The sequence below is a fragment of the Rhopalosiphum maidis genome, chromosome 1 (genome assembly GCF_003676215.2).
Source record: "Rhopalosiphum maidis isolate BTI-1 chromosome 1, ASM367621v3, whole genome shotgun sequence".
NCBI lineage: Eukaryota > Metazoa > Arthropoda > Insecta > Hemiptera > Aphididae > Rhopalosiphum > Rhopalosiphum maidis.
Window position 1 is genome coordinate 93,379,192 of NC_040877.1, and position 12,033 is coordinate 93,391,224.

The 12,033-nt window shown below is 34.6% G+C and overlaps 1 pseudogene; it reads right to left on the minus strand.

The window, feature by feature from the left end:
• Positions 1-7,364: 7,364 nt before the first annotated feature.
• Positions 7,365-7,735, minus strand: LOC113550276 (annotated as a pseudogene).
• Positions 7,736-12,033: the final 4,298 nt, after the last annotated feature.

Genomic DNA, 12,033 nt, shown 5'->3' on the forward strand with positions numbered 1-12,033 from the left:
GGAAGACGTCGCCAACGAAGCTCTAGCAATAATTCACGACTGGCTAAACGCGCATCAGCTGAACCTAGCCGCACAGAAGACGGAGGCAGTTATGGTGACGAGGAAAAAGGGGTACCGGAGGCCAACGTTCAAGGTAGGAGGCCAACAAATCATGACAAAAAATTCCGTTAGATATCTTGGCATAGAAATAGATTCGGGACGGAGGTTTAAAGTGCACGAACAGACGGTCGGCGCTAAAGCGATGAAAACTGCACAGGCCCTGTCAAGGATCCTGCCTATTATCGGAGGTTCAACTACGGCTAAGAGGCAACTACTATCAAGTGTTGTCCATAGCCAATTGTTATACGCTGCGCCGATATGGGAACCACTACTAGATCGGAGAGCAGACAGCGACATCCCGATAAAGGGAGAAGCCGCCGCACACATGAAGGCAGCACAACGGCTGATGGCGTTGAGGGTCACCAGAGCATACTGTACGGTATCCTACGAAGCGGCAACGGTGATAGCCGCAATGCCCCCGATCACGCTGGTAGCGAAAGAGCGGTCTATAACTCATAAAGCCACGAATCGAAGTCATGCGCTAAATGAAGCCAGAAAGGAGACGATGAAGGCATGGCAACAGCAATGGGACCAGGCGGATAAGGGAAGGTGGACGCATACCCTGATACGAGACGTGGGAAAATGGACCGGGAGGAGACACGGGGATATAGATTACTACCTGACGCAAGCCCTAACAGGCCACGGATGCTTTAATGCATACCTGTTTAAAATAAAGAAAATCGAATCACCGTTGTGCTCACTGTGCAACACAGCTAGCGATGATGCCTACCACACCCTACTCCAGTGTGACGCATTCGGAAACTGGCGACGTCAACTATGTGGAGAAGTGGGAGAAGACGTCACAGAGGGCAACTTAATAGAACTGATGCTGCAAGGAAAGCACAAATGGCGGATAATATCAGAATTCATCAACAGAGTGATGAAGCTGAAAATCGAAGACGAAAGAAGACGACAAACGGAACAATCTAATTAAGGTTATTATTTGTGCGCCGAACGGCGAAAGTAGAGGGATAGAGCCCTCAAAACACTGTAAATATATATTAATGTAACGTTAACTGTAAGAAGGGTAGATAAGGGATTGTCTTGCCACCCTTCAAAAGAGATGTAATTTGTTGTTATTCAATAAATGATGGTAGCGGCCTCTACGCTTTGCTAACGCAGTTCGGAGGGCGTTTACCGATACCGTATGTAAAAAAAAAAAAAAAAAAAAAGGGTTAGGTAAGGTGGTTAAGTTAGGTAGGTTAGGTTAGGTTAGGTTAGGTTAGGTAAGGTTAGGGTTAGGTAAGGTGGTTAAGTTAGGTAGGTTAGGTTAGGTTAGATTAAAATTTGAATATTTGGCAGTTAGGTTAGGGTTAGGTTAGGTTAGGTGGTTAGGTTAGGTAGGTTAGGGTTAGGTTAGGTTAGGGTTAGGTTAGGTTAGGTTAGGTTTAAATTTGGATAGGTTAGGTTAGGTTAGGTTAGGGTTAGGATAGGTGGTTAGGTTAGGTAGGTTAGGTTAGGTTAGGTTAGGTAGGTTAGGCTTAGGTTAGGTGGTTAGGTTAGGTTAGGTTAGGTTAGGTTTAAATTTGGATAGGTTAGGTTAGGTTAGGTTAGGATAGGTGGTTAGGTTAGGTAGGTTAGGTGGTTAGGTTAGGTTAGGTAGGTTAGGGTAGGGTTAGGTTAGGTTAGGTTAGGTAAGTTTAGGTTTAAATTTGGATATTTGGCAGTTTTCTGGTATAGGAGGAAGGTCCAACGGTCTCTTAACCAGGTTTTCACGTTTTTAGAGTCATCGCGTGTAGGCTTTCGTCTTAAAAATACGTAAATATCGATTTTAAGGTGAAAAACTGCAATAAATGAACAAAGGTTGAGGCCAGCCGTAGTATAAAAAAAAAATATCGACTATTGGGTGTTTTTTTGGGCTTAAACCGTTCAAGGGTCTAGTCCAACAATGCGTGTAAAGTTTTAGTGTGGAAAAATAAATCCTTCACCACGAAAACTTGTGAACCATTATTTATCAAAAAAGTGGTTTTTACCGTACTTAGGTGGTTTAAATTTGGATTTTCGGCAATTTTCTGATATAGGAGGAAGGTTCGACGGTCCCTAGTACAGGTTTCCACGTTTTTAGAGTTATCGCGTGTACTCTTCGGTCTGAAAATTACGTAAATTTAGATTTTTAGGTGAAAAATGTCAAAAAATTAACAGGGGCCGTGGGCGGCCGTAGTATATAATGAATCTACTGTAATAGGTAAGGTCATTATATCGGTATAACTGAACTGCACACTTTTTTCGGCCACCCAAAGACCTTAGTGACATGGTGGTAAGCTATAAAAGCACCGCGGTTAAAGACGCCGCCCTACTACAATACTCTAAATATTACTGTGATTGTGGCACATTACTATGCCTTCGAAAATTGTTCACAGGTCAGCTTTGCGGTGGTTAACGGCAATAACAATCAAATAACATTCCGGTCTATATCTGAGCCTGCGACACCCGTGAATTCGTCACACGATGAGGCGCCGGAGAACGTAGGCTGGTGATTTGTCGTCAAACTCCGTAGTGCCTCCTCTTTTTCATACTCCCGATCCTGAATCACCACATGCGAAGGTTTTACCGAAGTAACACAATTTTACGGACGTCGTCGGTTCTTCCACAATCACATTGTATCATTGTGTAATTCCATGCTTTTTATGTTAACGCTGCGAAAAAACTTAATATATTATAACGATAATTTAATTGTATAATAATCAGAATATTTATTGGTAAAAAAAATATGTCGTATTCCTATGTTGATTATAAGCTGTATTTAAATTTAATAGTAAAAAACTATATTAAACTTATTAAATATTCTGTTGTTTATGTTATAACTTAATAGTAACATACTAAGTACTGACATAGGTATACTTTTATTTGCAAAAAAAAAAAGGTGAATGAATAATACCATTGATTTCTGTTTGATTTTAAAATTTTGGCGGAACATTATTTATAGCTGTGTAGTGCTTATATACAAATCAACTGGATGCCGTTATCAGTCAATTACCCACTAAAAATTTGTCTGTGATTGCTGCTGACCAATGTCTCCTACCGTGATTCTGATAATCTATACTATAAGGCACCAGGTCGTTAAAGTCTATGTGTCCTAAGTCGTTGAACGTTTTCGTTATATTGTAATCAAATTGTCTGTACAATGCGCCGTACAAGACGAGTAATGTGATACACGTCATAATGTATGACTATTATATATATATTTATTTGGTCATTTTAGCTTTAAATATAGGTGTTGTTAGCTATAGATACTTACTAAACAATATAAATTATGTATTAATCATTCTTTACCATGGACACCTTTTGGCGATTTGAAAAAAAACTAATTTTATGTATTATTAATAGCGTAAGAATGTGTTAGACTTGAGAAACATGTTGGCAATAGCGGAAGTATATTCTTTAGTGCCCCTGGTGATGAATCTTGAAAAAAGCACTTATTACCAATTACAAATATTGACATATGTACGTAGTTAATAATAATAATTAACAGTATTAGGACCTGTGTGGTGGCTTTCCGCAGACTACAGAGTCCTGTCACTGTAATTTACACCTGCATTCGCTGTGGTTGGAGGCAAGCAATAGATAGTTACTATTATTGCCCCATTGACTGCGCCGGAGATATCAATTAGTACAACTCCGGAATACTTTAACTATGCACTATTGACAGATACTAATACCGACCGATATGTATTTGGGGATGTCTTTCACCTTAAATGTACAAGTCTGCCCGGGTGGGTTTTGCTGTAGCAAGATCAGGTGAAAAACTGTTGCGCTGTGGTGGGTCGTACGGCCTTTTATACTCGGGTTATCGGAAATCCCGGTTTCTCTGACGGATCTGAAAAGCACAGTCGCTGATAACGATACAAAATTATGATATATTAATAGGTATGCAAATAATACTTTAATTTAAAAAAATATAATAACAATAGTATGTCATGCGATTAAAATTATAATAATAATAAAAATGAAAATATATAAATAATGATTATCAATAACAAGGTATTATATAATAGGTAATAAGTAATAATAACAATATGATTATAATAGGTATATTAAATATGGTTTAAACATATAGGTATAGTTTAAAATGTATAAATATATACAAATTTAGACTTTTTTTTACGAATAAAAAGTTATAAATATTTATTAATTGAAAAAACCAAGAGTTACTTAAAACAAATACTAGAAATCTATACATATTTATAAAATACTTATATATTAAAATAAATATGGTTTCTGATTTCAGCATTACAAAGTAGAAGCACACCGACGGCGTTGTCGAACAAGATTGGTTGCCCGGATTCAATGCGGTGCACGATCAAAGGTCAGGTTCGAAACGGACGCGCGAGGTTCGGTGATCATCAACGGCCATCACTAGCAGGACGTACAATCCGACGACGACGATGTGCGATTTACCGATCTGCCGGCAGTCGTGTCAGTCACGCAGCACACCGTCGTGGTGTGCGAGCCCACCGCGTCTGTCGCCGAGTCACAGGCAATTTTCGTAGCGATCGGTAATTCACCGAAGTACAACGTGTCCAGGAGAGCGTCGCTTCGACCCGACAGACCGTCCCCACCGACGAATTATTGCCGGTGTATCGCGATGGCTGGTGACATGTGTGTGCGTCTAGACCCTTTGTTGTCTTCGAAGGAAAAATCAATACGACTTGTCGAAAACGATCATTAACCCGCCGGTGGTATCCACAAAAATGCAGGATCCTGTTTCAATGTACGTAGTGTTCAATCGAAAGAAGTGAAATATTAAAATTAAAAAAAAAAAAACAATTAAAAGTACAGTACAAATCCAAGTCGTCCTTTAAATATATTATACCTTTACTAGCCGATTAGGATGATAAACATATATGCTGGCTAGTATTACAAACATCGCAATAACTGTCGCATGGAATATGTTCGAAATTCTTAGTGCCTATGACGGATGAAATTTATTTCGAGTTTATTTTCATTTCAACAGTCCTAGACGTTTAACATCATTCCTACTTTTTCTCCACATTAAGCCACATATTAATATTAATAATAATGTACCTGTCTTATAAAATTTGACTTTATTAATAACGGCTTTAGCATTATCCATGTTAATCTACTCAATTGGTAAGTGTTATAAACATTATTCAAAGCATGATGCCACTATGCACGCAGAACAACAGCCGTAGTACATCCGACGTACATCACACGTTGTTCAAAGATATTACAATTGCAGAAGTCTTAAAAATTGTCATGAGCCAACCAGAAGACGTCATTATGGAAACACCGGAGATTGACACATTGGAGTTGGTCAACAAAGAACCAATTTTTCGAGCTTTACGCAAGAGATATTTAAAAAAAGTGACTGCAAAATAGGTTCAATAGTTAGTAGCTCAAATTACCAAAGAGAACACTATATGTATGAATACACCCGAAAACAATTTGTAACCAATGAAAAAAATATACAACCAGATATAGGTATTAAAAAGTGTATTACTGTAGCAGTAGTTTAATGAGCTTGATTGGACTGGAATATGTAAAATGGTCAGAAAAATCAATATTCTGCTTCCTAGGGCCGCAATTATTTATGTATTTATGTTACGGGCAAAAAAAGTCGATCATTGTGCACTTCGGCCGATTGTGTACATTGCCCAATTTGATTTGATCATCGTAGGTTAAATATTGATTATAACAAAAACTAAATAAAAAATCTTACTGGGTACATAAATAATCATAAATTAATTTTAAATAGACGCTTCAAATATTAGTTTTTACATCTATTAGGTATTCAATTAGGTTCATACAACTGAACAGTTAATATAATTAACCAAACGTTTTTGGACATGATTAAAATTAATACTTTTTAGTATTAAAATATAATCATGATTGTTAATTATTACAAAGTAATAATGTAAAGCACATAGAAATAGATTATTTTACATTATTTTACTTAATTTATTATTATACTTACATCACAATTGCGGTACTTTGAATTGCAAAGTCGACCATATTTTTTACATTTACACCAACTGCTGGTACTTAATGTATTGCAAGTACACCTAGTATACTTTCAAGTCGTGACTACCCGATTTAGAACTTTGCTTGCCACTTCATCTTTTAAGAAATTTGTACTGTTGGTACCTCATTAACCTGGATAAACACCGCTTTGCATATCGTGAGTAGCAATAGTGTTCGCGCAATATAGTATTGTGTGGTACATTATTGTTGAGATTCGGATCGGTTTTTATTATGATCGTTTACGAGTGTCTCGTATGAATAAAATATCCAAGTATAGTTTTCTAGTGATTTTGTTATGTATTAATGTTATTCGATATAAATATGTGCAACGTTTTGTATTTAATTTACTTTGTCCTTTTTCCAAGCAATCTTGTACAATTCCAATATTAATATTCTAACATTATTGGTATAATACATTATTTTATATAGTAATTTTAGTAACTTCTATTTTTATTAAGGTGCCGCAAAACTCAAGTTTGATAGGTGTGTATAAACATTTTAGCGGGCCTGATTGTACTTAGGTTAATAAAGGTAATGGATGAACTGCACTCATTTAAAAATACGGTAAATATCGAACTACACTCGGGTTCAAAAAGCAGTGCAGTTCTACTCCGCCGTCAGTGTACTAATAATTTGTAATGCTGACTATCAAAGTCTAAATAAAACAAAACCATATTTATTTTAATATCGAATAACATATTATGTTCATACTTATGTAACTATACTACCTCGCCGTCATTTTTCTACAATAAGTATCGTGATAGGGCAAACATTATAAATTAAATACTTTTAATGTTGTATTTATATTATGATTTAACTAAATCTAAGTAACGAGGCTAGGTACTTATGATTAATATATTAACGATTTATAAATCATATTAATTTTATTGGCTGTCATATTTAAGCTTTAAAAAATTTGTTTAGACTGTAGTGCCATGTTTATACTTTATTCTAGATATTAATTCTAATAATAATTTTTTATTAGGCGGTCGTTATTTCGATATTATACAACACTAAGTTTATAAAATATATTATTCTCATGGAATATATTTTGGTAGTATCAAGACTTTGCTTAACTCGCTAATAAATTGAGTCCAATTCGTGCACCGATTGGCCGACAAATCAATTTACCGTCACCCGATTTTTCGACATACTATATTATGATGAATTATACTTACTAATTAAACTATATCATTTTTTATTGTTTTAAATTATTTTTATAAATCACGATTATTGTTCAAGTTAAATATTAAAACTATAAATTAACATTATAAGCTTCTGTTTTATAAATGAAAATGAAATATTATTGCATTTAAGTGTTCCGAAATGCAAATCGTACCATTTTGTAACCTAAAATTATAATTTAAAATGTTAGAAAAAAATGTATTATTATATATCATAAACGCTTTACCTATCTTTTAAAAATGATAACCTTTTTCCTAATTGTCTATATTTAGTTTTAATATTTTGTGATCCATTGCATTTTTTTTTGTGCTATAAGGTCAAGCTCGAAGTTTGGTTGTTAGTTATTTAGCTCTTTGATTAAAATAAAAATATTTGGCTTTTGTCTACCAACAGCTGTATTAAGAGCTCCATGGCATGTTTCAAGGTGGTATATGGTGCTTGCTCCATCTGTATTAAAATGATTACTCATATTTTTATTAAATAGACAAATATCTGGATCCAAGAATGTTATGGTAAAATAATTTAATTATTTTAGCACAACTAAAATAATAATAATAAAAAAAAAGTTTTGCTATGTTAAAACAAAGAAGACGAACACCTTTTTTAATATTATCGGCAAAAGTTTAATCGTAAGATTTTGAACTGACCAATTTCAAAATCTATTTGGAAACAAGTAGGATTGAACATTAATCCATTTCTCAATGCCGCTTCTTTTATTATTTCAAACGTTCTCAAATATGTCGATGTACTTTTACTGGGCAATAATGCATAAGCCTAAAAAAATATATTTAAACATATATAATTGGTATTTTACTAAATTATAAAATTTATATTATAACTATTAGGGGTATCATCATTCCTATAATAAAGCAGTGTAAGGTATACAATTTGTGTAAACATTTTGGTGCTTAATTTAATGTGCTATCCATAAAAACTGTATTACCAGTTAAAATCCTATGGTACCAAAAAAAACGATTTTCTTATTCGTACCATCACATCCTGTAGGTAATACTATTGTTATTAGTAATAGTATTTATAATTAAATGGTATAAAAAATTTAGAATAAATACCTAAAAAAAAATCTTTTTCATCATTAGTTGATCACCAATCACCTTCAACATCTTATTCAGACAAATTTTTAGGTAACGTTGGCATTAATTTCATATGTTTCCTGTATGCCAAACTTTTTACACTGGTATAAATTGATATAGCATCCTTTACCTTACTTCGGCTTCTGTAGAATCGTAATAACATAAACAACATGATATATAATAAGTTTAATATAGTTACGTAGACTGATACGATGACTGATATAGCAACAGCCGACATCCGACGTGTAAACGATGGTATTTTGCAGCGTTAACGTAAACGACGTGGAAATACACACAGATATATGTCGCTGTTGACGGTTATGTCTACATCCGGTTGACACCGATGTCACACATCAGCATCGTATCCGAAAAATCTTAATGGCACAGCTGATATTATTTTCTCACCTAATCACCCTGCATAGTATCTACCCATAATATAACACTATCGGGCCGCGGTTGTCGACCGTGACTCTACACTTTTAGTGGATCACCGCTGTTTACTGTCTGACAGTCCCGTATACCGTCGCAGTCTGGACAATTTATATTTGGTTGATCTCGGGATTGATGAACAGGTTATAAGTAAATCATTTTGACCTTATACGCAAGTGGAAATAATGGAAACGAACTGCAGCTTGTCTGATAGTCGTATGCAAATATTTAAAAGGTATATTTAACTATATATTAAAATATATAATATTGGGATAAATAGATGGACTCTATTTTTTATAATGTATGTTAAAATACAACCTGTCTGACAATGCATGTAAAGTTTCAGAGTAAGAAAAATAAATCATTTACCACGAAAACATGCAAACAATTATTTTTCAAAAAAGTTGTTTTTACCGTACTTAGGTGGTTTAAATTTGGATTTCGGCAATTTTCTGATATAGGAGGAAGGTCCGACGGTCTTTTGTACAGGTTTCAAGTTTTTAGATTCATCGCGTGTACGCTTCCATCTTAAAAATACGTAAATTTAGATTTTTTGGTGAAAAAACGTCAATAAATGAACAGAAATCGTGGGGGACCGTAATATAAAAAAAAAAATCGACTATTTGATGTTTTTTTTGCGCGTAATCCGTTTTAGGAACTCGTCCGACGTTGCGTGTAAAGTTTCAGCATCGAAAAATAAATACTTCACCCCGAAAACTTGCAAAACATTATTTTTCAAAAAAGTGGTTTTACCGTACTTAGGTGGATTAAATTTGGATTTTCGGTAATTTTCTGGTATAGGAGGATGGTCCGATGGTCCCTTAAACAGGTTTTCACGTTTTTAGAGTCATGGCGTGTACGCTTCCGTCTTAAAAATACATACATTTCGATTTCAAAGTGAAAAACGTTAATAAATGAACACAGGCCGTGGCCTGCAGTAGTATAAAAAAAAATCTCGTATATATTGTGTTTATTTGCGGGCAATCGGTTAAGGCAATCTTTCCGACGATACGTGTAAGGTTACAAAGTCGAAAATTAAATCTTTCACCACGAAAACTTGCAAAACATTATTTTTTAAAAAAGTGGTTTTACCGTACTTAGGTGGTTTAAATTTGGATTTTAGGCAATTTTCTGATATAGGTGGAAGTTCCGACGGTCCCTTGTACAGGATTCCACGTTTTTAGAGTCATCGCGTTTATGTTTCTGTCTTAAAAATACGTAAATTTAGATTTTAATGCTAAAAACATCAATAAATGAACAAAAACCGTGGCCTGCCGTAGTATAAAAAAAAATATCGACTATTAGGTGTTTATTTGCGTGGTAAACCGTTTAACGGACTCGTCCAACAATGCGTGTAAAAATGTAGTGTCAAAAAATAAATCCTTCACCATGAAAACTTGCAAAACATTATTTTTCAAAAAAAGGTTTTACCGTACTTAGGTGGATTAAATTTGGCTTTTCGGCAATTTTCTGATATAGGTGGAAATTCCAACGGTCCCTGTACATGATTCCACGTTTTTAGAGTCATCGCGTTTAAGTTTCTGTCTTAAAAATACGTAAATTTAGATTTTAAGGTGAAAAATGTTAATAAATGAACACATGCCGTGGCCTGCAGTAGTATAAAAAAAAATCTTGTATATATTGTGTTTATTTGCGGGCAATCGGTTTAAGCAATCTTTCCGACGATACGTATAAGGTTTCAAAGTCGAAAAATAAATCTTTCACCACGAAAACTTGCAAAACATTATTTTTCAAAAAAGTGGTTTTACCGTACTTAGGTGGATTAAATTTGGATTTTCGGTAATTTTCTGGTATAGGAGGATGGTCCGATGGTCCCTTAAACAGGTTTTCACGTTTTTAGAGTCATGGCGTGTACGCTTCCGTCTTAAAAATACGTAAATTTAGATTTTAAGTTGAAAAACGGCAATAAATGAACACAAGCCGTGGCCTGCCGTAGTATAAAAAAAAATATCGACTATTGGGTGTTTTTTTGCGTGTAAACCGTTTAACGGACTCGTCCAACAATGCGTGTAAAAATGTAGTGTCAAAAAATAAATCCTTCACCATGAAAACTTGCAAAACATTATTTTTCAAAAAAGGTTTTACCGTACTTAGGTGGATAAAATTTGGCTTTTCGGCAATTTTCTGATATAGGTGGAAGTTCCGACGGTCCCTTGTACAGGATTCCACGTTTTTAGAGTCATCGCGTTTAAGTTTCTGTCTTAAAAATACGTAAATTTAGATTTTAAAGTGAAAAAACGGCAATAAATGAACAAAAACCGTGGCCTGCCGTAGTATAAAAAAAAAATATCGACTATTGGGTTTTTTTTTGCGTGTAAACCGTTTAACGGACTCGTCCAACAATGCGTGTAATGTTTTAGTGTCGAAAAATAAATCCTTCACCACGAAATCTTGCAAAACAATATTTTTCAATAAAGTGGTTTTAGCGTACTTAGGTGATTTGAATTTGGATTTTCGGCAATTTTCTGTTATGGGAGGAAGGTCGGACGGGCCCTTAACCAGTTTTTCACGTTGTTAGAGTCATCGCGTGTACGCTTCCGTCTTAAAAATACTTAAACATCGATTTTAAGGTGAAAAACGGCAATAAATGAACTAAAACCGTGGCCTGCCGTAGTATAAAAAAAAAATATCGACTATTGGGTGTTTTTTTGCGTGTAAACCGTTAAGCGGACTCGTCCAACAATGCGTGTAAAGTTTTAGTGTCGAAAAATAAATCCTTCACCACGAAAACTTGCAAAACATTATTTTTCAAAAAAGTGGTTTTAGCGTACTTAGGTGGTTTTTTTATATAAACATATGGTCCCACTGTTCCTTGTATGACCGTAGTATAAACAAAACATCTAGATTACTTACCACTCTTCGAAGTTTGCGGTGATGATTCATGTACTAGGCAAATCTTTCATGGATACTGTTCGTCAAAAACCCGTTGAATATTAGGTTAATGTCAATGGCCGAGCTCTCTGCCGGTACGATCAATTGAACTGAATCTTTGACTGGATACCGCCGAACGTCCTCAAAATTCTTTACTATTAATTTGTTAGATCGACTTGTCGCTGGCAGTGAATTTCATTATCGTACAAATCTACAATATTTTATACAAAATTAAACGTTTTCTGTGTTTTTAATTAATAAAATAAGTGTTCTGTTATATACTATCATTAGTATATACGTTTGTGTATGGATAAATATAATTTGTTTAATATTACTGATGACCGTATTACATTAT